Source organism: Lolium rigidum, chromosome 2 (assembly GCF_022539505.1).
Source record: "Lolium rigidum isolate FL_2022 chromosome 2, APGP_CSIRO_Lrig_0.1, whole genome shotgun sequence".
Taxonomy (NCBI): Eukaryota; Viridiplantae; Streptophyta; class Magnoliopsida; order Poales; family Poaceae; genus Lolium; species Lolium rigidum.
This window is the reverse complement of record NC_061509.1, coordinates 233,799,067-233,822,829: the sequence shown is the minus strand read 5'-3', so window position 1 is coordinate 233,822,829 and position 23,763 is coordinate 233,799,067.

The following is a 23,763-nucleotide window of genomic DNA, read 5'->3' as shown; positions in this document are numbered from 1 at the left end:
TTCCATGTAAATTTCCTCGTCCAACTCTCATTTAGGAAAGCCGTCTTAACGTCCATTTGATGAACGAGAAGACTGTGTGAGGCAGCCAATGACAGTAGTACTCGAATGGTGGTCAATCTCGCCACAGGTGAGTAGGTATCGAAGAAATCTTCGCCTTCCTTTTGGGTATAGCCTTTGGCTACAAGCCGAGCTTTGTACTTCTCAATAGTACCATCAGCTCGAAGCTTCTTCTTAAATACCCATTTACATCCTACAGGTTTGCACCCATAAGGACGCTCGCTTAACTCCCACGTTCCATTAGCCAAGATGGAATCCATCTCGCTTTGAACCGCTTCCTTCTAGTAGTCCGCATCGAGAGATGCGAGAGCTTCGAAACGGTAGTGGGAGTATCATCCACAAGATACACAATGAAATCATTACCAAAAGACTTTGCAGTCCTTTGTCTCTTGCTCCTTGTGGGAGCTTCATTGTCATCTTCATCAGAATCTGAACTCTCATCATCAGATTCTTCATCAGACTCCATAGGAGTTTCATGTATTGGATCAGATTCCCAACTAGACATGCAATGCATATCTCTCATAGGAAATATATCCTCAAAGAATGTAGCATCTCTAGATTCAAAGATGGTGCCAACATTCATGTCGCCCACTCCAGATTTCACCACAAGAAATCTATAAGCAATGCTATGGGCAGCATAGCCAAGAAAGACACAATCCACGGTTTTTGGTCCAAGCTTTCGCTTTTTGGTGATTGGCAAATTCACTTTAGCCAAACATCCCCAAGTTCGTAGGTAGCAGAGTGTTGGTCTTTTCTTTTCCCATTCCTCATAAGGGGTAATCTCTTTATTCTTGGTTGGAACACGGTTTAGGACATGACACGAAGTCAATATAGCCTCCCCCCACCATTCCTTGGATAAACCCGAAACATCCAACATGGCGTTAACCAAATCTGTTAGAGTACAGTTTTTCCTTTCCGCAATCCCATTGGATTGTGGGGAATTGGGAGGCATCCTCTCATGTATTATACCATGTTCCGCACAGAATAAATTGAACTCATTAGAAAAGTACTCTCCACCACGATCGGACCGAACCCTTTTTATCTTTCTTTCAAGTTGGTTCTCAACTTCAGCCTTATAGATTTTGAAGAAATCAAGAACCTCATCTTTAGTTTTCAGGAGATACACATAACAGTACCTAGTGGAATCATCAATCAAAGTCATGAAATATTTCTTTCCACCTCTTGTCAACTCACCATTCATCTCACATAGATCTGAATGTATGAGCTCTAGTGGTGCCAAGTTTCTTTCCTTCGCGAGCTTGTGAGGCTTGCGAGGCTGCTTTGCTTGCACACAAGCATGACACTTAGAGCCTTTGACAAAGGTGAATTTCGGAATTAAACTCATATCAGCAAGCCGCGTCATACAACCGAAATTAATATGACAAAGTCGTGAATGCCAACCATTAGTTTCATTAACACTAGTGCTTACATGGTTCACAACATTATCACAGAAGTCTTCTAGAGAGAAGCGAAACATTCCCTCACATTCATAGCCCTTTCCAACAAAAGTTGCATACTTAGACAGTACAACTTTATTGGACTCAAACACCAACTTAAACCCATCTTTCATAAGACGGGAGCCACTAACGAGATTCTTCTTGATAGAAGGGACATGCAGCATGTTCTTCAGTTGCACGATCTTTCCCGAAGTAAACTTCAGATCTACCGTGCCAACACCACGAACAGTAGCATGTAACCCATTCCCCATCATTACCGAGGAACCTCGGGCCCGATAAGAGGTAAACATGGAGATGTCAGCACACACATGAACATTGGCACTGTATCAACCCACCATTCCGTAGGCTGAAACACCGAAAGAACGATGAGGTAATATATTACCATACCCTGTAGTTCCTTCCTCTGTGTTGCCAATGACCATGCTGATAGAATTTGAGTTTTGTCCAGCTTGACATTTCTTTCCTTTGCGTTGTGGACAACGATTAGCCCAATGGCCTATCTCGCCACACACCCAGCAAGGATCTTTCTTCTCCGTTTTCCCCTTCTTCTTGAAGTTGGTAGTCTGGGAGACTCCCTTGTTCTTTCCCTTGGACTTGTGGGTATTTTTCTGCACCATATTGGCGGCAGAACGTCCATCGGTTCCTCCAGTGTGTTTGTCTTTTGCCCTCGCCTTCTCCTCAACATCCAGAGAGCCCATGATATTCTCAACAGAGAACTCATGCCTCTGATGTTTCAGAGAAGTGGCAAAGTTCCTCCACGAAGGGGGAAGCTTAGCGACAATGCATCCCGCGACAAACTTGTCCGGTAGCACACACTTGAGGAGCTCAAGTTCCTTTGCCATGATCTGTATCTCATGCGCCTATTCTACTACAGATCGGTTCTCAACCATTCTGTAGTCATTGAACTGCTCCATAGCATACAGTTCACCTCCGGCATCGGCAGCACCAAACTTAGCGTCCAGTGCATTCCACAGTTCCTTCCCATTTCGGATGTGCAGATAAGCATCAACCAACTTGTCTCCAAGCACACTAAGGACGGCACCCACAAAGATTACGGTGGCATCCCCGAAGGCTTTATCCTCGTCAGGAGTAAGCGGACCTCTGGGAGTACCTTCCGCAACTTGGTGCACGCCCATAGAAGTGAGCCACAAGAGGGTCTTATTCTGCCATCTCTTGAAATGAGAACCCGTAAACGGGCTCGGTTTAAGCGCAGCAGCAAAACCAGACGGTGAAAATTGCCTAAGCATATAAGGTTTTTGGATTGTTGGATTATTAGGCAATTTCCGTATGAGATTAATTACCGATAGCAACATTACAGATGCACAAGCATACTTAACCACACACATGAGACTAAGCACATGCATCAGATCTGAACATGGAACAAGTAGCAGTGCAAGGTAGGAGAGGAAAAGCAAGTACATCGCGACCGGGAAGGTCGCACCAGACAGCAAGCAGCACCACCACCATGGGTATTGTTGATGTCGCCCATGGTGTAGTCGGATCTGTCGATGAAGCAGTCGATCCGTCGAAGAAGAGCACGAACAGTAGCGAGCAGTCGCACCGAGACGCTCCCCAAAAACCTTATCGCCCGTCTCCCGGTGCAGGATCTCAACGGACGGAGTTTCGGAGGCCTGCTCTCCCGGACGGCTATGCACGCAATCGCCGGGATGGGGAATACTAGAGAGTAGCGCATCAAAAGGAACTTCGCGAGAGAGATGGTCTAGAGAGTTCTGCGAACTGTGTATTTCTCTAGATCTGATCTGTCTCCTCCTTGAGTGTGTCTCGAACTCGAGTCACGAAACGCGATGTGCGTGCGTGACGAGGCGAGGCAGGGCGGGCGGAGGAGGAGGAGTGCGCGAGGACTCTTTCTATTCTCACTCACTTGGAATGACTAGAACAGCAGCCCTTATATACCACTCCAACTCTCTCCCAACTATCAATGTGGGACTAAACTTTGTCCCCCAAGGCTGTCCCAAGCAGCCAACGTGATGGGCCTTGAGATTTCAGGAATTGTTGACTAAATGGGCTGCCTTACTGGGCTGCAACCCATCTACATTTAACAGTTAGCCCATCATTTGAGCCTGGGCAAAGTTAGCTACAATTGCATCGATTGAGTGTTTTGCCATTCCAAACTTCATCTTCAATCCTTATTTTCTTATACAGTTTCAATGAAGTTAGCCAGCTGAGCCCGGTCAGCTGCCCGGGCATGCTGGGCCTTGGCTCTGCCACTGAGTGTAAGTCTGAGAAGATGCACTCTCCTGGTCTTGCTCTCTCTAACAATGGAGCTATTCCTTCCCAATGTCCCTTCATTTATTTTAGTCACCGCTAATTTGCATTCTGATGCAACGTAAGTTTTGGCTAGGTTTAGATATTCGGCAAGTGCAAGAGTTTCTCTGCATGTTTCGAGGGTTTGAGGATCCGAAGAGCCATTGATCACCATTGCTGAAGAGCCCAAATATAAACCGTGTTCGTCTCGACAAGTAACACCTGTTGATCTTCTGTTCCCGTGCGATACACCGCTGCATCAACATTTATCTTTGCAAGAACAGGTGGAGGTGGCTAGACATGCATGTATCAACCTCTGACGTGATCAATGTCGTACGGCCCGGATTGGGCCAGGCCAAGGTATGCCATTGCGGCTCCATCTCGACCCATGCAAGCATGCAGAGACAGGCCGGAGACCCCACCGCACCTTTAGTACCGGTTCCTTACGAACCGGTACTAAAGGTGCCTCCACGTGGGCACGGAGGAACCCGTGGGGCTGGAGACCATTAAAGCCTATTTCGTTTAAATTTTTTTTTCCATTTTTTCTAATTATTTTTCACACCCTTTTTTTCACGGCCTCTTTTTTTTATTTTTTTCAGAATTACTAGTATTTCCGTTAGTCTCTAACTACACTTAATCTCTAGTCAAATTACTTACCCGTAGTCAAACTTCCCGGTCGGTCACCCATCCTCACACTACTCCCGCACTAGCACGCTTAACTTCCAAGTTCCATCCCGTTCCACTTCCAAGTGCTTCGCGTGCATGTATGTGATAGTAGTATCATATCAATCCTATTAACATGTTGGTCGATGTCACACTTTTTATCGTTTGAATTCCAAATAATTTGTTTAATAAACAAAAGTAATGATGTAATAATAATGTTGAATAAATAAATAAAATTAACTTTTTTAATTTTTATTATTTTAAATTATTTTTAAATTTTTAATATTTTTTGCAAAACCTAAAACTTGAAAAATTGAAAATCTTATAATTTGATAAAAGTAATAGTAATATGTTAGGACTCAAAAAATCTTATAATTAATATTTTAATTCAAAAAAAAATTAAAAATATATAAAATTCTAAATTTCTAGAAAAAAACTAAAATCTTCCTGCTTTCATATTTTCATTTGGAATTTTCAGAATCTAAAGATTGGCTAACCGGGTAAACCCAAGTGAAATCGGATGTAACTTTTTCCCAGGATTTTTTGATATATTATACGTTTTTTTTCGACGTCGTATGCAAAAGTTATTGCGGTTTTACCATTTTTCAAACTTTTTTGCAAAAAAAGTGAAAATTCAAATTTGTTAATTTTTCCTAATAGTAGGTTGCATAACATACAAGAATCTGAAAATATTTTATTTTTTGAATTTTCTATCATTTTCTTTTCTATTTTACAGTGTCAAAAAGGCTATCCACGGGGGGGGGGGTACTAAAGGTTTTTCAGCTGACGCGAACCCTTTAGTAGTGGTTCGTGTCACGAACCGGTATTAAAGGTCCTTACGAACCGGTACTAAAGGTCTGGGCAGTGCAACCGGTACTAATACACCCTTTATTACCGATTCGTAAGGGAACCGGTATTTATGGCTTAGATGGATGCCCATTTTTCTACTAGTGGCGTGATGCAAACATCGGGTATTCGGGTCGCAACATTAAAAGCCTGGGGAATCGAAAAAAAAAACCTTAAAATCCTTCGTACGTACGTAGTGCAGCCGGCATGGAGATGGAACAATTCATTTCACGCGGGCATATTGATCCGTACACGCAGCAGTATTTGTACTACGTTACATAGTATTACCAGGCAATAAAAACGGGTACGTGTACCGTCCTACATGCTACAGTACGTGCACTCACAACGATCACTGACCCGGCCGGCCGCTTTTTCTTTTCGATCGTACGTATTGCTGCTGATGAATCGCTTTGTGGAACAGGAGCAACGCCGGTCTCTCCCGAGATCCGAAACGTCTCGAAAGGCGGTCGACACTGTGGAACGATCCACCTTTTTGTCCACGCATCTTCCTTCATTTAAACGGCGCTACCTAGTCACACAGCTTGTGTGGCATATATAGGAGAGCAAAGCGCGAGTTCACTTTGCTGGGTTCTGTTTTTTTTTTTTTGAACAATGCTGGGTTCTGTTGGTATGTACGTCGATCACAACGGGCGCCGATCCAGAAGAGGGAACAGGGGCATGTACAATGCTAGACTTTTAACTAGGGGTTTGGAGAGAAAAAAAAAATACGAGTACCCTAAGGGCATCTCCAACGGGACGCCATCATTTCGGATGCCTAAATTATCCATGCGCGTCCGTGAAAATGGTCATACGTACGTTTGCGTCGGATGTATTCCAGGGACCGACACATTTTGGCCGCGGGACATCTACATTACTTAAAAAGGAGGAACATGTTCCCTATTCTGTCTACCTCTCACTACGACTAAATTTTCGTCGTCCTGTCGCTTCCTTCGTGCTCGTCTCTGCTCTGCCCCGCACGCGAACAAATGGGCCAAGCCCAATAAAGCACAGTAACCCTCACCTCCCGTGACCACGTCCTAGATTTTGAGAAATCCGCAGACCCTCGCGCCCTCCTCCAGAGATCTTGGGTGCCCTAGCATGCGTGGCCGGGGAGGATGCCGATCGAAAGGAATGGGTCGGTCTCCCGACGGCGAGGTAGGAGGGACATAGGAGCGAGCTGAAGATCCGGCCAAGCCGGCGCCATTGGTCACTGCCGCGGCGGCAGCGACGACCCCATCCAAGTCCGCCTTCCGTGGTGGTCCTATTCCTTCCAGCTCGCTCCGAGAGGGGATCTGACCGCCTCGCCTTCATCACCGGTCAGGCGAGCATCCTCCCCTCCGACCCATACCCAGGTAACCAGAGGGGAGCAAAATTATTTTGGGGGGATTCGGAAGCTTGTGCGTTCACGCCAGATTGGATTAGACTGCAGATAACATAGTCCTGTTTCATGGGATTTAAAGTGCTCATGTGCTCTAGGTCTCTTCCGATTGGTTAGCAGATTAAGATTTTAGAACATATGGTGCCACAAATATTACACGTTTCGTCCTGCGGAATCTTAGGTTTCAGATCACCGGACATGAGATTTTGTTATCTAGAGTGTTGGCAGCGGAGGATTTATTGGATGCATAACCTGATTATCTTTAGTTATTCTTTTGCGTTACACTTCCCTTATCAGTATGCAAATGTGTGTTAATGTTTTGTTGTATTGATAAACCTTCTTCCAAATATATGTATTTGAGCTGTCCGTGAGGCTGGTACTAATAATTCTGAAAAGAATATGAGCCCTCCTCCCGAGTCACAATTGCTATGAGATGTGTCTTTTTGTTCTAGCACTTAGAGAGATGTGCATGCTGAAACATTGAGGAGTTTGGGATTTGGTAGACATCAAATAGCTCAAATTTACGCACAATATGACTCAGTTTACTCTTTTGATACATCCAGGATATCTGGTGTTGACATGGAAGAAGCCCCTATGCCGACACTTCCAATTTTCAGGGTTTCATCTACCTTAATCTCCCATTGTACTATATCGATGATACAGAATGCCAGCTTGGATGGTTGGACTCTTTGATGTGCTAGAACATTGTGGAATCTGGGATTGAGTTACTACCAGATATTGTCTTCTTCATGACCCCTACATCTTTGAGATCCTTACATGTAGGAACGTGAAGTAGGTCTGGCAGGGTGGACAGAGGGAAGGTGAGGAAAGCTCCCTAAGCCGAAGGAGAGATGGTGCCCGGAGGAGCACTAGCGCTTCCTCGACACTCTCCTCAGGTCAGTACAGCGTCATGCCATGAAGACATGTCCTATTGTGCTCTGAACTAGCTAATCTGTAGTCCCTGAACTAGCTGATTGATTTGTGTGGATTTCAGGTTTGACCGCGCCTAGAAGAAGATCGAGGAGCACATCTGCACCAAGGCCGTGGTACTGGTAATCCAAATTCATTCCCGCTCATTATCTAGAAGCTTGGCCTTGCCACCAGGCTTCCGCCGCAATACCCAAGCCGCAGGCTTGCCATGCCGCAGCCGCCGCAGAGCTCGCCAGCGGTTCTGCACGGGCACCCGCAACAGTGCCCAACTGATGTGGTTTAGAGTCCCAATGGCTTGGTTAGAACTAATTTAGTTCAGTGTCCATAGCAGGTTCAGATAAGATCACTTTTCACACCAATATGGAAATTCAGAACCAACGGGATAAAATGTGAATCAGTAATGCACACTAAGTGATAAAATTTCAAAATATATCGAAATTCACAACCGACTGAATAAAATGTGAATCAGTAATGCACACTAAGTGATCCAATTTCACAATATTCATCATTCATGGATTACTAAATTCACAGTGAGTGATCCATGTTTATTCAGTTACAACTATCTTCAGATATCTGAACCTACACGCTCCCATTGACTGAAACTTGCTGGTATGTAATGGCTGGTTGCACATCTATGTCTTGTTGTACATTCATTTGTTGAATCAACTAGCAGTATGAACTGACCGTCTAGAAGGATTTACACACCTTTTTGGTATGGCTAATTCTTTAAAATAAATTCTGAGAGACACGATCTTTCTCTGGTTTGCTTAGGGACATTGAGATGATTGATGCTAGCTTGATGAAGGGATAAATATTTGATGAATGGCCCATGCCCTGAGTTTGTCTTATTTAGTATGGTTAAATATTATTTTGCTAATAATGATATGGGCTCATTATCTTTCATGTACAAGTGTTGAATAAAACATAAGCGGGACATCTGCAGCCTCGAAAAAATACAAGCAAAAGGTATGCAAAGGTGTGTTAATGTTTTGTTGTATGGATAAACCTTCTCCCAAATATATGTATTTTAGCTGTACGTGAGGCTGGTACTAATAATTCTGAAAAGAATGTGAGCCCTCCTCCCGAGTCACTATTGCTATGAGGTGTGTCTTGTTACTTGCACTTCTGTTTCTAGCACTTAGAGAGATGTGCATGCTGAAACATTGATGAGTTTGGGATTTGGTAGACGTCAAATAGCTAAAATTTACGCACAGTATGACTCAGTTTACTCTTTTGATACGTCCAGGATATCTGGTGTTGACATGGAAGAAGCCCCTATGTCAGCACTTCCAAGTTTTAGGTTTTCATCTACCTTAATCTCCCATGGTACCATATTGATGCTACAGAATGCTAGCTTGGATGGTTGGACTCTTTGATGTGCTAGAACATTGTGGAATCTGGGATTGAGTTAGTACCAGATATCGTTTTCTTCAGGACCCCTACATCTTTGAGATCCTTACATGTAGGAACGTGAAGTAGGTCTGGCAGGGCGGACAGAGGGAAGGTGAGGAAAGCTCCCTAAGCCGAAGGAGAGATGGTGCCCGGAGGAGCACTAGCGCTTCCTCGACACTCTCCTCAGGTCAGTACAGCGTCATGCCATGAGGACATGTCCTATTCTGCTCTGAACTAGCTAATCTGCAGTCCCTGAACTAGCTGATTGATTTGTGTGGATTTCAGGTTTGACCGTGCCTAGAAGAAGATCGAGGAGCGCATCTGCACCAAGACCGTGGTACTGTAATCCAAATTCATTCCCGCTCATTATCTAGAAGCTTGGCCTTGCCACCAGGCTTCCGCTGCAATACCAAAGCCGCAGGGTTGCCGTGCCGCAGCCGCCGCAGAGCTCGCCAGCGGTTCTGCACGGGCTCCCGCAACAGTGCCCAACTGATGTGGTTTAGAGTCCCAATGGCTCTGGGTTAGAAATAATTTAGTTCAGTGTCCATAGAAGGTTCAGATAAGATCACTTTTCACACCAATATCGAAATTCAAAACCAACTGAATAAAATGTGAATCCGTAATGCACACTAAGTGATAAAATTTCACAATATATCGAAATTCACAACCGACTGAATGTGAATCGGTAATGCAACTAAGTGATACAATTTCACAATATTCATCATCCATGGATTACTAAATTCACATTGAGTGATCCATGTTTATTCAGTTACAACTATCTTCAGATATCTGAACCTACACGCTCCCATTGACTGCTGGTATGTAATGGTTGCACATCTATGTCTTGTTGTACATTCATTTGTTGAATCAGCTAGCAGTATGAGATGCTAATAAACTGACCGCCTAGAAGGATTTACACACATTTTTGGTATGGCTAATTCTTTAAAATAAATTCTGGGAGACACGATCTTTCTCTGGTTTGCTTAGGGACATTGAGATGATTGTTGCTAGCTTGATGAACGGATTTCCTCTCTAGACCCATGATAAATATTTGATGAATGGCCCATGCCCTGAGTTTGTCTTATTTAGTATTTTAAAATATTTTTTTGCTAATAATGATATGGGCTTATTATCTTTCATGTACAAGTGTTGAATAAAACATAAGCGTGACATGTGCAGCCTCGAGAAAATACAAGCAAAAGTTGTGGGATTATGGTATTCACTATTTATTTATATGCATGATTCATTTTCTACTTTTTGTGAAATTCTTTTAATCATTTTATTTTGGGTTTGCTTGGTGGAATGGTCATTGTTGTCGCGGGATGGTGAACAAGTACAAACCCAGAGATAGTGAATCCAGGATTTATTCTTTGAATTTTTGGTCCTATGGGATGCATGATTCCTACGCAAAATCCACTCTCTTATGTTTCTTGGCATCTTGTTGTCATGATGTGGACTTATCCTTTCCTATATTTACTGGTATAGATGAAGCACATACGAACTTTGATAAATGTTGGTAGTTTCCCATTTCTGCTATTAATCAGATGACTTGATAATTAGTCATACCTCATTACGTTTTAGAAGCAGAGCAAACAGTGATATATGAAATTACAATGGTGAGCTCTATGCATGTAAACATATAGTTATGAGTGGTGTCTACCATAAGACATGGACATTGAATGGTCAAGAAGCGTCAGAAGTTTTAAATTGCGAATTCAGCCTCTAGAAAAGATGGCAATATGATATCTTCATAGAATTTATTTGTCAAGTAATCACATGTCGTTTTGATTTAGTAGCAGAAAGAAACAACCGGACCTACTTGAACTTTATGCTTATATGCATTATTAAAATGAAATCATTGCATACATGTTTCTGAAAATTGTTGGGAAAACTACTGTTAGCTCATTCATTTGGGAGCAAAACTCAACGTTCAATTGTTGACATATATTCCCTTCTGTTGAGTAATTCACATGTCAGGTCTGGAAGATGTAGTTAGTGGTTAGCAATGATATATCTACAGAGAATCAATATTTATTTTCTAATTTTTTTTGGTTCACATTCCTTTCTGGCCTTAATTACTTATTGACATAGGCATCCCAAATGGGCCTGCCGAAGATAGTACCCGGGGTTTAATGAAGGCCCACTACCCGAAGGACAAGAAGGTTCGAGAGCCCAAGATGTATTAAGGAAAATAGAGTTGTAATAGGAAGTATTGTTTGTAAACTGGCGGGATGAGTTAGAAACCGTCACGAACTCTGTAACTTGTACAAGACGAAACCCTCGACTCCACCTCTTATATAAAGGGGGAGTCGAGGGACGAAGAGATCATCGAATCATTGTTCACAAACCTTAGTTTTCATAATCGTCGAGTACTTTTCGGCTGAAACCTTCGAGATCTACTTGCCCTCTACTTCTAACTAAACCCTAGCCTAGAACCCGTAGGCATTGACAAGTTAATCCCTTGTCAATTGGCGCCGTCTGTGGGAACTAGAGGCGTAAGGATCTGATCTCGATGGCACGTTCAAGATCTTCGACATCGTCAACCGGAAGCAACACTATGGATCGAGGTAAACAGATCGCTGCTGGTCTTGTCGATTTTGTTCCTCACCCACCCTCCCGTTTGGATGCATATGCGTATACGGCGGAGCCCATGGAGATGACGTTCGGAAAGCTTCACTTTCGCGTCGAGAAGGAAGGATCGTATCGTGTCGAAATTCCGATTTCGTCGGGATCGTCGGCGGTCGATTCCGATTTTTCAAGCTATACATCGTCAATCGAGTCAGGAGAAGAAGAAACCTCGGGAACACGTTACGTCAGCACCAGAACAAGAGAGAAACTCGCCAAGATCTTCAGCGACATGTCGTTTGAGTCATCCGCGGACTCATATATAAGCGATGACTCAAGCGATGTCGACAGTTACGACTTCATCGACAAATCTATCACAGTGGGCAAGGTCTTCATCAATCTCGACGATGATGTCACCAAACCCAACGTAGATCTGAGTACAAAATATCATCAGATTTATGCCATTGAGGATCAAGAGGAAACATCTGAGGCTTTCGACGATTTGGGAAATCCATAAGTCGATCCCTCCAATCTGCGACAAGGGCTAGGCAACAAATACGTCGGGCCAGAGCCGCGAGACAGAGTTCAGCTTTCACAAGCAGCGTGGGACAGAGCCGCGAGAGCTATGAACGGTACAGAACCAATGGCTACCACAGCCACACCAGAAGAATTACAAGCATATCAATATAGGCTCGCACGAGCTGCCAGAGAAATAGAAAAACAGACAGCTGAGTTAAACAGGAGAAAGGAGGCAGCTTCTGCATCCAGCAGGAGAAGGGCAGATTTAAGTCGACAATCTAGAACTTCGGATGATAACCACAGGGAGGCTCGCAACAGAGGAAGATCAAGGTTGCAACACATACCCGCAGCAGAAAGAGAGCACTTAGTTCAAAACCTCGACATGTCCTTTATGTCGATAGATACAAGAGGAAACATTGTCCCTAAGACACCAGAAGCTGGGTACATGGCGACACAAGCTTATATCCTCGCATCTAGGCCACCCCCAGGTGATCCAAGAGAAACGTTATACAATATGGCGTTAGCAGGGGTCGGAGCTATGGGGACAGCGTTTGTATCAACGCCTCCCGAAGGAGCGGCAAGGCAAAATAGTCCGCGACCTGCAGCAGCAACGGCGGCAGCTCCTGAAGGACCCAGTGGAGCAAGAGATACATGAGTACAAGCAAGGGTCGATAGAGCAAGGCAAAGCAGAAGGGACCATCGGCAGTCCCCGGAGCTTAATGACGAGGATATGTGCGGCCTGCCGTGCTTCACAAGGAGAGTACGAAAAACTCGAGTCCCTTCGGGATTTAAGTTGCCTGATCACTTCAAAAAATTCAACGGTTTGCAAGATCCAGAGGATTGGCTAGTTGATTACCTCGAGACGGTAAAGTTAACTGGAGGAACTAGGGCAACAGCAATGCAAAGTATTCAGGTGCACTTGAGTGGAGCCGCACGATCTTGGATCAAAAAGCTTCCGCCAGGATCTATCGACAGCTGGGAAAGTTTCGAGGATGTATTCGTCAAGAACTTCAGGTCCACGTGCAAAAAACCTGCGTCGTTAGAAGAGCTGAGGGCATGTCGACAGAAGCCAGATGAGTCAATGAGAAAATACATTCAAAGGTGGAACATCATAAAAAACTCGGCAGAAAATATATCTGACGAGAGAGCAATAGATGCGTTTGTCGCAGGAATTAGGCGTGGAGATTTTGTCGAGGACTTGGGAAGGACTAATCCAAAGACAGTATCCGCGTTGATGGAGATAGCAAATAGATGGGCGGATGGAGAAGATGCTGTCCACAATAAACGGCACAGGTCGCCAGAAGAGGACCGCAGTCGAAATTATCAATCGAGGCGACGATTTCCTCGGCAGTACCCGAACTATGACGCCCCAGGGCAAATTTCGGCAGGATTTCGAGCAAACACAGGAGGAAACAATAGAGATGATTATCAGAGAAGCAATGAGCAGCGAAGCGATAATAGGGACGACTCCCGTAACAGACAAAATAGCGGGCCAAGGTTTCCAAGACCTTTCGTGTCTCCCGAATATATGCTGAACGGACCATGCCAGATGCATTTTTTCCTCGACAGCGACGGGAAAAGACAGCCAGGGCACCTGCAGAAAGACTGTCGAAATTTTCAGGCAATGTTCAGATATGCAGAAAACGCTCATGCTCGAGCAGCACAGAGAAATCCTCGGGAGCCCAGGAGTGAAGTTCACCTACCACCACCTCCCGCGATTACAGACGATAATCGGCATCAGCTCAGAATAGCGGCAGCACCCCCACCACCACCTTATGTTGACCCTAACTCACATGGAGCGGTGTCGATGATTCAGAAGGGAAGGCCGTCCAACAGAACTCAAAAAGTAATCTCGAGACAGGTGTTCATGGCAGAGAAAATGCCGCCACCAACAGTTGAGTACCTCAATTGGTCAGGGCAAGACATCGGCTTCACCATAGCGGATCATCCGCAGCAAGTTCCTCGACCAGGGCAGTCAGCACTTATTCTGCCAGCAGTTATTGCGGGATTTGACGTTTCTCGAGTCTTCATAGATGGTGGCAGCAGCTTAAATCTTATGTACGCAGATACGTTGAGGAAGATGAACATATCCTTAGCAAACCTGAAGCCAACGGACACAAGGTTCCACGGCATCACACCGGAGAAACCAAATTATCCATTGGGAAAGATAAATCTCGACGTACAGTTTGGAACTCGAGAGAATTACAGAATCGAGAAGCTGGAATTTGAAGTCGTGGATTTTCCGTCGCAATATCACGCTTTGTTGGGACGACCAGCATACGCTAGGTTTATGGCAGTACCACACTATACATATCTCGTTGTGGAGATTGCCCGGACCAAAGGGACCAATCACGATTAAAGGAAGCTTCGCCTTAGCCGACAAGTGCGACAAGGATTTTCATCGGTTATCAGAAACTTTCGGGATGCAAGCTGAGTATTTGGCATCCAAAAGTATGACTGATTATGACGTACTGCCAGACGTTGGAAGGCCAAATAAAGAGTCAACTTTCAATACAGAGAAAAATTCTAAGGAGGTGCAGATCCACCCGACAGACCCGAAAAAGACGACATCTATCGCAAACAACATGGATATCGCATAGGAAAGCGCGCTCGTCGAGTTCCTCCGTGAGAACTGGGAAATCTTCGCATGGTGCCCAGTCGACATGCCGGGAGTCCCCGGGGAACTTGCCGAGCATCACTTAAATTTGGATCCATCGGCGAGACCAATCAAACAACCTTTGCGGCGTTTTTCGGAACCAAACCGCAAAGCTATGCTTGTCGAAATCAATCGACTACAAGAAGCTGGTTTTATCAAAGAGATATTCACAGAAGCCACATGGGTAGCAAATCCTGTGATGGTGCCAAAGAAAAACACTGTGGTCCTTCGCATGTGCGTCGACTTTACGTGTCTCAATAAACATTGTCCAAAGGATCACTTTCCCCTCCCAAGGATCGATCAAATTATCGACTCCACGGCTGGATGCGAACGTCTTTCCTTCCTGGACGCATATTCTGGTTATAACCAGATCAGGTTGAAAGAAGAAGATGAAGTAAAGACTGCGTTCATTACACCTTATGGCGTGTTTTGTTACAGAACAATGCCCTTTGGTCTAAAAAACGCGGGAGCAACATATCAGAGGATGATGCAGAAGTGTCTGGCGACACAGATTGGGAAAAACGTGCAAGTATACATCGACGACGTCGTCATAACATCAAAAAAGGGGACAACATTGATCGAGGACCTCAAGGAAACATTCGACAACCTCAATAAATTCTGCTTGAAGTTGAACCCAACGAAGTGTTCCTTTGGTGTCCCAGCAGGAGAACTCTTGGGATTTCTAGTCTCAGCAAGAGGGATCGAGGCAAATCCCGACAAAATACAAGCTATCGTAACAATGAGAAAGCCAACAAAGTTGAAAGAGATACAACAGCTAACTGGGCGAGTCACAGCTTTAAGCAGATTCGTCGCCAGGCTGGGAGAAAAAGCGTTACCATTTTACGCTCTGATAAAGCAAGGTGACAAATTCCAGTGGAACGAGGAAGCCGACAGAGCCTTCGAAGATCTGAAGCGCAAAATCTCGACACCACCAATTTTGGTGGCGCCGAAAGACAAGGAACCTCTCCTGTTATATATAGCAGCCACACCCCAAGTAGTGAGCACAGTGCTAGTTGTCGAAAGAGAGGAAGAAGGAAAACTCCATGGAGTACAGAGGCCAGTATACTTCGTCAGCGAAGTTTTATCGCCATCAAAACAAAGGTACCCTCAGTACCAAAAGCTAGCATACGGAGTGTTCACAACGAGCACGAAAATTGCGCCACTATTTTTCGGCACACCCGATCATAGTGGTCAATGAGGCTCCTCCGTCAAATATACTCGAACAATCCGAAGCAACGGGTCGTGTCTCCCTTTGGGGAATAGAACTTTCCCCTCGGGACATCACGTATGAAAAAAGAAAAGCAATCAAGTCGCAAGTTTTGCCGGATTTCATCGCGAGTGGATGGAACCGCAAAACACGAGACCCCGGACTTATCGAGAACCTGGACCATGAATTTCGACGGGTCCAAAAGAGTAGAAGGAGCTGGCGCAGGAGTAGTACTAATATCACCTGAAGGCGACAAATTAAAATACATCCTTCGGATGACGTTCCCTAACGCATCAAACAACGAGGCAGAATATGAAGCCCTCATACACGGGATGAAGATGGCGAAAGCATGTGGTGCAACTCGACTAAAAATCTATGGCGACTCACAATTGGTGGCACAGCAAGTTATGAACCAATGTGACGCAGTCAATGATAGCATGATAGCGTACAAGGAGGTGTACAATGAACTCGAGAAGCTATTTGACGGATGCGAGGTAAACCACATCAGTAGATTGAGCAACGATGAAGCTGACGTCCTCGCAAACATCGGGTCGCAGTGCCTCCCAGTCCCGCCAGGAGTGTTTTGGGAAGAAATATCGGAAAGATCTACAAAGCCAAAAAAGGTGCAGAAAAAAGAAAAAACTTCGACACCCCTCACAGAAACCACGGAGGAAGAAGAGGAACAGGAGCTTGTGATGATGGTACAGGTTCCTTGGATGCAACCATATATATCGTACATCCTCAGAAAAGCAATACCCAACGATCCAGTTGAAGCAAGGCGAGTAATTCCACGGTCTAAAGCTTTCACGGTGGTCAAAGGAGAATTGTACAAGCGAAGTATTTCAGGCGTTTTGCAAAGGTGTGTAACACCCGAAGAAGGAAGAATAATTTTGAAGGATGTACACGAAGGAATATGCGGCCACCACGCGAGTAGTCGAGCCATCGCAGCCAAGGTTTTTCGAGCAGGATTCTACTGGTTGACAGCAATCGAGGACGCCAAAGAAATAGTAAGGACTTGCGATGCGTGTCAAAGGTTTGCCGCAAAACCTCACTCTCCGGTAGCAGAACTAGCACCAATACCATTGGCATGGCCCTTTGCACAATGGGGACTCGACATGGTGGGCAAGCTGCATAAGTCATGGCCAGGAGGAAAAGAATACATGCTAGTAGCCGTCGACAAATTTACGAAGTGGATCGAAGCGAAGCCGATAAACTCGCCAGATGGAGCATCCGCAGTAAAATTCGTAAAAGGCCTCGTCTTCAGATTTGGAGTGCCTCATAGCATCGTCACGGACAATGGCAGTAACTTTACGTCCCACGAATTCAAAGATTACTGCAAGGAAGTGGGTATCAAGCTGCACTTTGCGTTAGTTGCACATCCTCAAACCAATGGGCAAGTCGAAAAAGCCAATGGCATCATCTGCAACGGCATCAAGAAACGCCTGTTAGGACCACTGGAAAAAGCTCGACATACCTGGCCAGAAGAGTTGCCAAGTGTATTGTGGAGTATTCGAACAACACCAAACACAGCGACGCAGGAAACGCCGTTTTTCCTGGTCCATGGAGCAGAGGCAGTACTCCCAATAGAAATAGAGCACGACTCCCCTAGAGTCACAGAGTATAATGAAGAAACTTCCAGGACAGCATTGGAAGACGACGTAGATGCACTCGACGAAGCTAGAGACGAAGTATTATCAAGGGTAACCAAATACCAACAGGACTTGAAGAATTACCACAGTCGACGTTTGCGGCCAAGATCTTTCCAGGTGGGAGACCTAGTTCTTCGGCTCACGCAAAAAAGTCATGAAAAACTCGAGTCACCATGGCTTGGCCCTTACATCGTCACGGAAGTAATCGGAGGAGGAGCATACAGGATAAAGGACAAGAAAACAGGGGTTGAGGAGCAAAACCCCTGGAACGTGGCGCAACTCAGGCGTTTTTACGCCTAGGTGTCGAAAATATAGTCCTCCTTTGTAAAACTACAATGTACTGAAACGCCCGCGAGTTTTCAGACGCACTCTTTTCCTTTTTCGGGGCACCGAGTGGGGCCGGGAAAGGTTTTTAATGAGGCGGGCTCGCGGTGCTGCAATATAATAAAGATAGTGGAATTATATATCTTTTTCTCGACAGAAACAGAGGCTTTCCCCTAAATGATACAATATAGATATATACACAGTGTCGATAAACGCAAAAGAAGCATCTTGCCTTGGTAAAAATACCTCGCCAAAATAAAAACAAAGATATAGACAAAATAGTGATCAACAAAAAACTCGGGGGCTTGCACCCGCAAAAAATAGTACACAGTGTATATTATCTTGCCTTGGGACAACCTCGCATTATAATAAACAAAAATATAGCAATCAAAACGCCCGGGGGCTTGGCGACAAAAATAACAACATAATGACTTTACAATATAGATCGTATATACGAGATACAAACTTCGGAACAAGTTCATCTTCAAGGATGTCCCAATATATTGTCTATGGTTAAGCGCTCATTATTTACAGCGCGAGTGCTATGCTCAGCGTAGCTACCCTTCACGAAGAATTCAGAATCCATCCGAAGAAGTTCATCCATCATATCTTCGGCAACAGGAGTAACAATGTCATCATATTTGCCGAAGTTCCTCTTCCTCTTCGACATATTCTTCAAGCACTTTGGAACAATCTGCCCCACGTCTAACTTCGGGTAGCAGATTTTCATCATGATCATCGCAAACCTTGCGCCAGCAGCTAGTTGGGCTCGTACAAAGCCGTGGATGCGAGGAGCATCTCGAAATTTGTCCATCAACGCAGGAAGGGTCTCTGGCATCTTATTGCGAGGGAACATGGTACCATAGACCAGAGACAAAGTCCTTGTACAGAAGTCAAGATACTCGCGAACCTGAAGCGTACGATCTTGAAATCTCACGATTTGGCGAGTCCGTTCAGGCGTACCCCAAAAAGTCGACCCATGTTCACGTGCAAGCCGAAGAAGAACATTGGAACGAGCCTCGACACGTTCATCTTCAGTAGCAGTATTCAAAAAAGCACCTATTGTTTCTTAAAACAAGTCAGTGGGCAATAAGGAGGCAAGCAGCAAAGAAAAAGAAGAAGCATGACAAAGATAATGAAACATACCTGCCATATCCAAGCTAGCATCTATTAGCAGCTGGAGCATAGAATTTTCCCGAGACATAGCTGCAGCAGCTTCAGCAACAGCAGAGTCCTTTTCAGCAATGGCCTCGTGAGCTTGCTGAAGTGCAATTTTTTCGGCTTCAGATGACTTACGAGACTTTTCCATCAGCACAAGTGACTGCTTCTTCACGTACTGAAGCTGGTGCCGAAGTTCATCCAATTCTTGCGGCAAGGAATCTTCGACAGGTGAAGCATCAGCAGGAGTTCTCCTCGTATAAGAGGAAGGCGAAATATTGGAAGGACCAGGAGCTGGCGTATAATTGTCAAAAACTAACTGGAAAAAAGAAATATTTCGACATCAATTACTGAGCAAAGATAGATTTCCATTCATCTCCATAATATATACATGTCTATTACAAAAGAAGGACCTTCTAGAGACCTATTGAAGCAGTTATCGCCAGAAACATTACGGCGACAAAGCCAAAAGAAAGAGGTACGCTAAAAAGAAAAAGCAAAGAGGCATTCAACTAGACCTCCGGCTTTGATGAGCTAGGAGTTGAAGACGGCTTGATCCCGATATAAGCCAGGATTTTCTTCGTGTTGGGCTTAGCTGCCTTGATCAAAGACTTCCATCTCGACTGTTCTATCTGATCAGTGTCGCCAACTTTCGCCCAGTCGATAGATTGCTGGCTATCAGCAACCAAGGCAACAGTATTTTCCACGGCAACCTTCATATTCTCATGACGCACCCTTAGCCCAAGATCTTCTGATGGATTAAAGCACTTGGCGAGGTTAAGGAAAGTTGCGGGTTCTTCTTTCCTTGGGAAAAAATAAGGAAAAAGCCGCGACAACCCTGCTTTAGCCTGATCAATGCCTTCGGGTGCCTCTGTTCCATGAACCTCGAGGAATGAAAGGGCGTCAAGCAAAGGATCATTGGCGGGATCATCAAGTTGAAACTCTTGGGCTGTTCTAGCTGTCAAGAAAGAAACTTATTGAGCAACAAACGAGCGCAGAGAAGGAAATACAAAAGATAATAAGTGGTTCAGATACTTACCGACGAAGCGGCGACTTTGTGTCCTTATACGCTTAAGGATCGCCTCCTCGTGAGCAGATTGGGCAGCTATATGATCGTTCAGTGAAGTTTCGGCAGTGTGAAGCCTCTTTCTAAGATCTTCGACACCAGCAGCGTCAGCCTTGGCCTTGTCAGCTTCTGCTCTAGCTTCAATAGCGTCCAATTCGGCCTTTTTGCGAGCCTTCTCACTGTGCTCTAACTGTTGAGCAAGTGTGTTGGCACGCTCATTGGCCTCCGCCAGTTTTTCTGGCAAAGAAGAAAAATATAGTTAAAAACTTCGACAACAAAGGAGCAAAAGGGCAGAGGCAAAAAGAAGCAGCAAAACATTACCTTCAATTTTACTAGCATATTCACGGTACCCAACAAATTGGGCACCAATGCGAAGAAGATCCTTGATCATAGGCTGTTAAAAAAAGAGGACAAAGAGAAAATGGCGGTATGAGAAAGAAATGGTGATACACAGAAGTAAACAGAGAAAACATAAACAAAAAAGTGAAGAACTTACATCTTCCAAGAGAGGGTTAGAGGAGCTACTCAATTGGAGAGTAGGCTCCGGGATAATCTCCGTCCTTGCCCTTTTCGGTGAAGAGGCTCGGGGGCTCGAAGGAGGAGTAGAAGCGCCGATGTTTTGTTGAGGAGGCGAGGATTCCTCTCCTTCAACTTGCGGCTCTGAAATAACTAGGGTACGTGACGTACTCGTTCGAGCAGCCACATCCAAAGTTGGTGTTTCTTCGTCATCATCACTATCGACAAAGAGTGGCAGCATAAAAAACAAGGCAAGCGAAATTCTTCGAATAGAAATATAAAAAAGACAGGGAACTTACGAACTGATGAGACTCGCGAGATATGGGTCATAAGCTGCCTTTTGCGGTGAAAGGACAGTTTCTTCGGGTTGAGAGGTCCCGGAGTCTTTGACGTCATTTCTTTTCCTTTTGTTCTTTGGAGAAACAGCAGGAGGGGGAGTTTGTGCTGAGGTAGTATCTTCAGAAGCAGCATCCTTTTCAACAGATCCCGCAGATTTTCGAGAATCTGCGGGTTCATTCACAAATGAGGGGGCTTCCTGGTTGTCATCGGTGACAATGGCCCTTTCCTCGACATCTCCACCTTCAGGAAGAGGAGGAAGAGAATCCATAGAAGGATGGTTCTGTAGAAATATAAAGACATAAAAAAATATTAGAGAGATATCAAAACAATGAGATGCAGGGAAAGTTCGGAACAAGGAACAAATTCGAGAAGACAAAATACCTTGGGGAGAGGATTGGTGGAGCTATATGGTTCCACACGGCAAGAGGAAGGAATAGGATCCCTCTTGTTCAGCGAAGTAATTTTTCGAACAAGCTTTTCCAAGTCCTTCACATCAAGATCCTTCGACAACCTATTGGCGTCATTCTCACCAGCATAAGTCCAAAGGGGATTTTTGCGAGCCTGAAGAGGCTGCACTCTAATCCGAAGAAAGTGGGCAATGATTTGAACACCAGAAAGCTCTTTGCCTCGAGTATTCTGAAGCTCATGAATACGAGTCATAAGCGCTCTGTCGCCTTTTCTCTTCTTCGGAAGCTTCGACATCCCGAGAATAGCGGCGTTGAATTTTGGCACTTCCGTCAAAAGGGACTATGTTGTGCTCGACAGAATTGGCATCTTCTTCGTGTATGTAGAGCCACCTTTTGCGCCATCCTTGGACAGAATCAGGAAATTTGACGTCGAAGTAATCGACATCAGTTCGGACACAGATAACAACTCCACCTATGTTATAAGTGGTGTTGTGGGAGCCATTGCGGCGGAGGCGTAAAATGCGTTTCCAAAGAACCCAATTTGGAGTGATTCCAAGGAAGCATTCGCACAATGTGATGAAAATAGAAATATGAAGGATGGAATTGGGGGTCACTGGTGTAGCTGAATCCCATAGACAAAAAGAAGGCCGCGGAGGAAATCGTGAATTGGGGTAGAAAGGCCGCGGATGAGATGATCAACGAAACTAACCCGGTACTCCATTGGAGGGTTGGGGTAGCTTTCTTCGCTGGGGAAGCGGATGGCGTTTTCTTTCTTCATCAAGCCAAGCCTTTTCAGCAGGTTGACATCCTGGTTCGTGACCTTGGACCTCTCCCACTCCGCGGTTCCTAGATCCGTGGCAGCCATTGATGAATCAGGTGTGCTGTGGCGAGTGAGACGCGTGCGCGGTGGCATCAACGGCAGTGGACAAAGCAATGCTTGGGCGCGCGGAAGATCAAACAGAGATTGGGCGCAAGGGAAGTTTTTGCAGAGGGGAACAGATGTGCGGCGCAAGCGAAGGACTGGACCGAGGTTGAAGAAAGGTTTATATAGGATTTGGACGAAGCAGTGCACCGTTGGATGCAGAAATCGTGTGGTGAAAAAGGATCTTGTAGATACAAGGGTAAAAAGGTATTTTTACTGGGATGGAATGGAACAAGCATTGCTGTACGTGCGCCAGGAAAAGCGGAGGACGTGTGTCCCCCACTAGCACGACGTGTCAACGTGGTGGGAACAATGGACCCACAAAGCAGAGAAATCTCGACTATTGTTAGAGCTGAAAGAATTTTTACAAAGGAAAGTATGTCGACAAGAAAAATAAAAGGAGAATGGCGACAAGAGAAGATATTTGAATACTTCGGGAGCCTTTGGTCAGAAACAAGTTTTTGCCCAAATACTCGGGGGCTACTTCGATAAAAGTAAAATTTAGACTATGGCAAATATAGAAATTGCGGGAGCCTACAACCAAGCACAAGTTCTTGGCTGTAGCCTCGGGGGCTACTCCCATCGGGAGCGCTGTTCGCGCACCCGAGAGATAAAAAATAGAAAAAGAGAATATCGGGAACTAATGGCAATATAGCGACAAGGTGGACTAAAATGTTGAGCCTACAACCAAGCACAAGTTCTTGGTTGTAGCCTCGGGGGCTACTCCCATCGGGAACGCTGTTCGCGTGCCCGATGAAATTTAAAAAAGGAAAAGAAAGAAAGATAGAAAAGCAAGAGAGTATATTTCGAGTTATAATTAACTCTACATATACTCCCATCGGGAGATTGATATAAGTCATATTTGACTCGATAAAATGTGCCATTCCAACAGCCGGAAAAGCACTCGACAATATATTCTCAGAACGCCAAAGTTGTGATCAATTTTGAATGCCGCAAATTTGCGAAGGTAAGACCCCAGATCCGTTCTGCTGGGCGTGGCATCGCCTAAGACTGCGCTCTGCTACTTTTATCCGTATCAACAGATACGAAGAAAAATCCTAACGGACGCGTTAGGTACTCGATAAATTTGACCGGGACTCGACAGAATGGTAAGACCTTAAGCGGCACCTGTCGGAGTTTGCACCGGTATCCCGAGATCATGTCCAGGGACGTGATCTTGAAGTAGGTTTTTGCGGATTGCCACTAGAGCAGTTAACTAGTACCTGATCCGTCAGATGAACTAGCCCCAACTACCAGTATCCCTGTACAATATAGAAATTTATACGAAGAAATATAGAACAGATTAAGTTGTCAAATAAAAATAAACAGTGGAGATTTTCCCTGACTCTACGATTCAAGCAAAATCTCGGGGGCTACTGACATAGGCATCCCAAATGGGCCTGCCGAAGATAGTACCCGGGGTTTAATGAAGGCCCACTACCCGAAG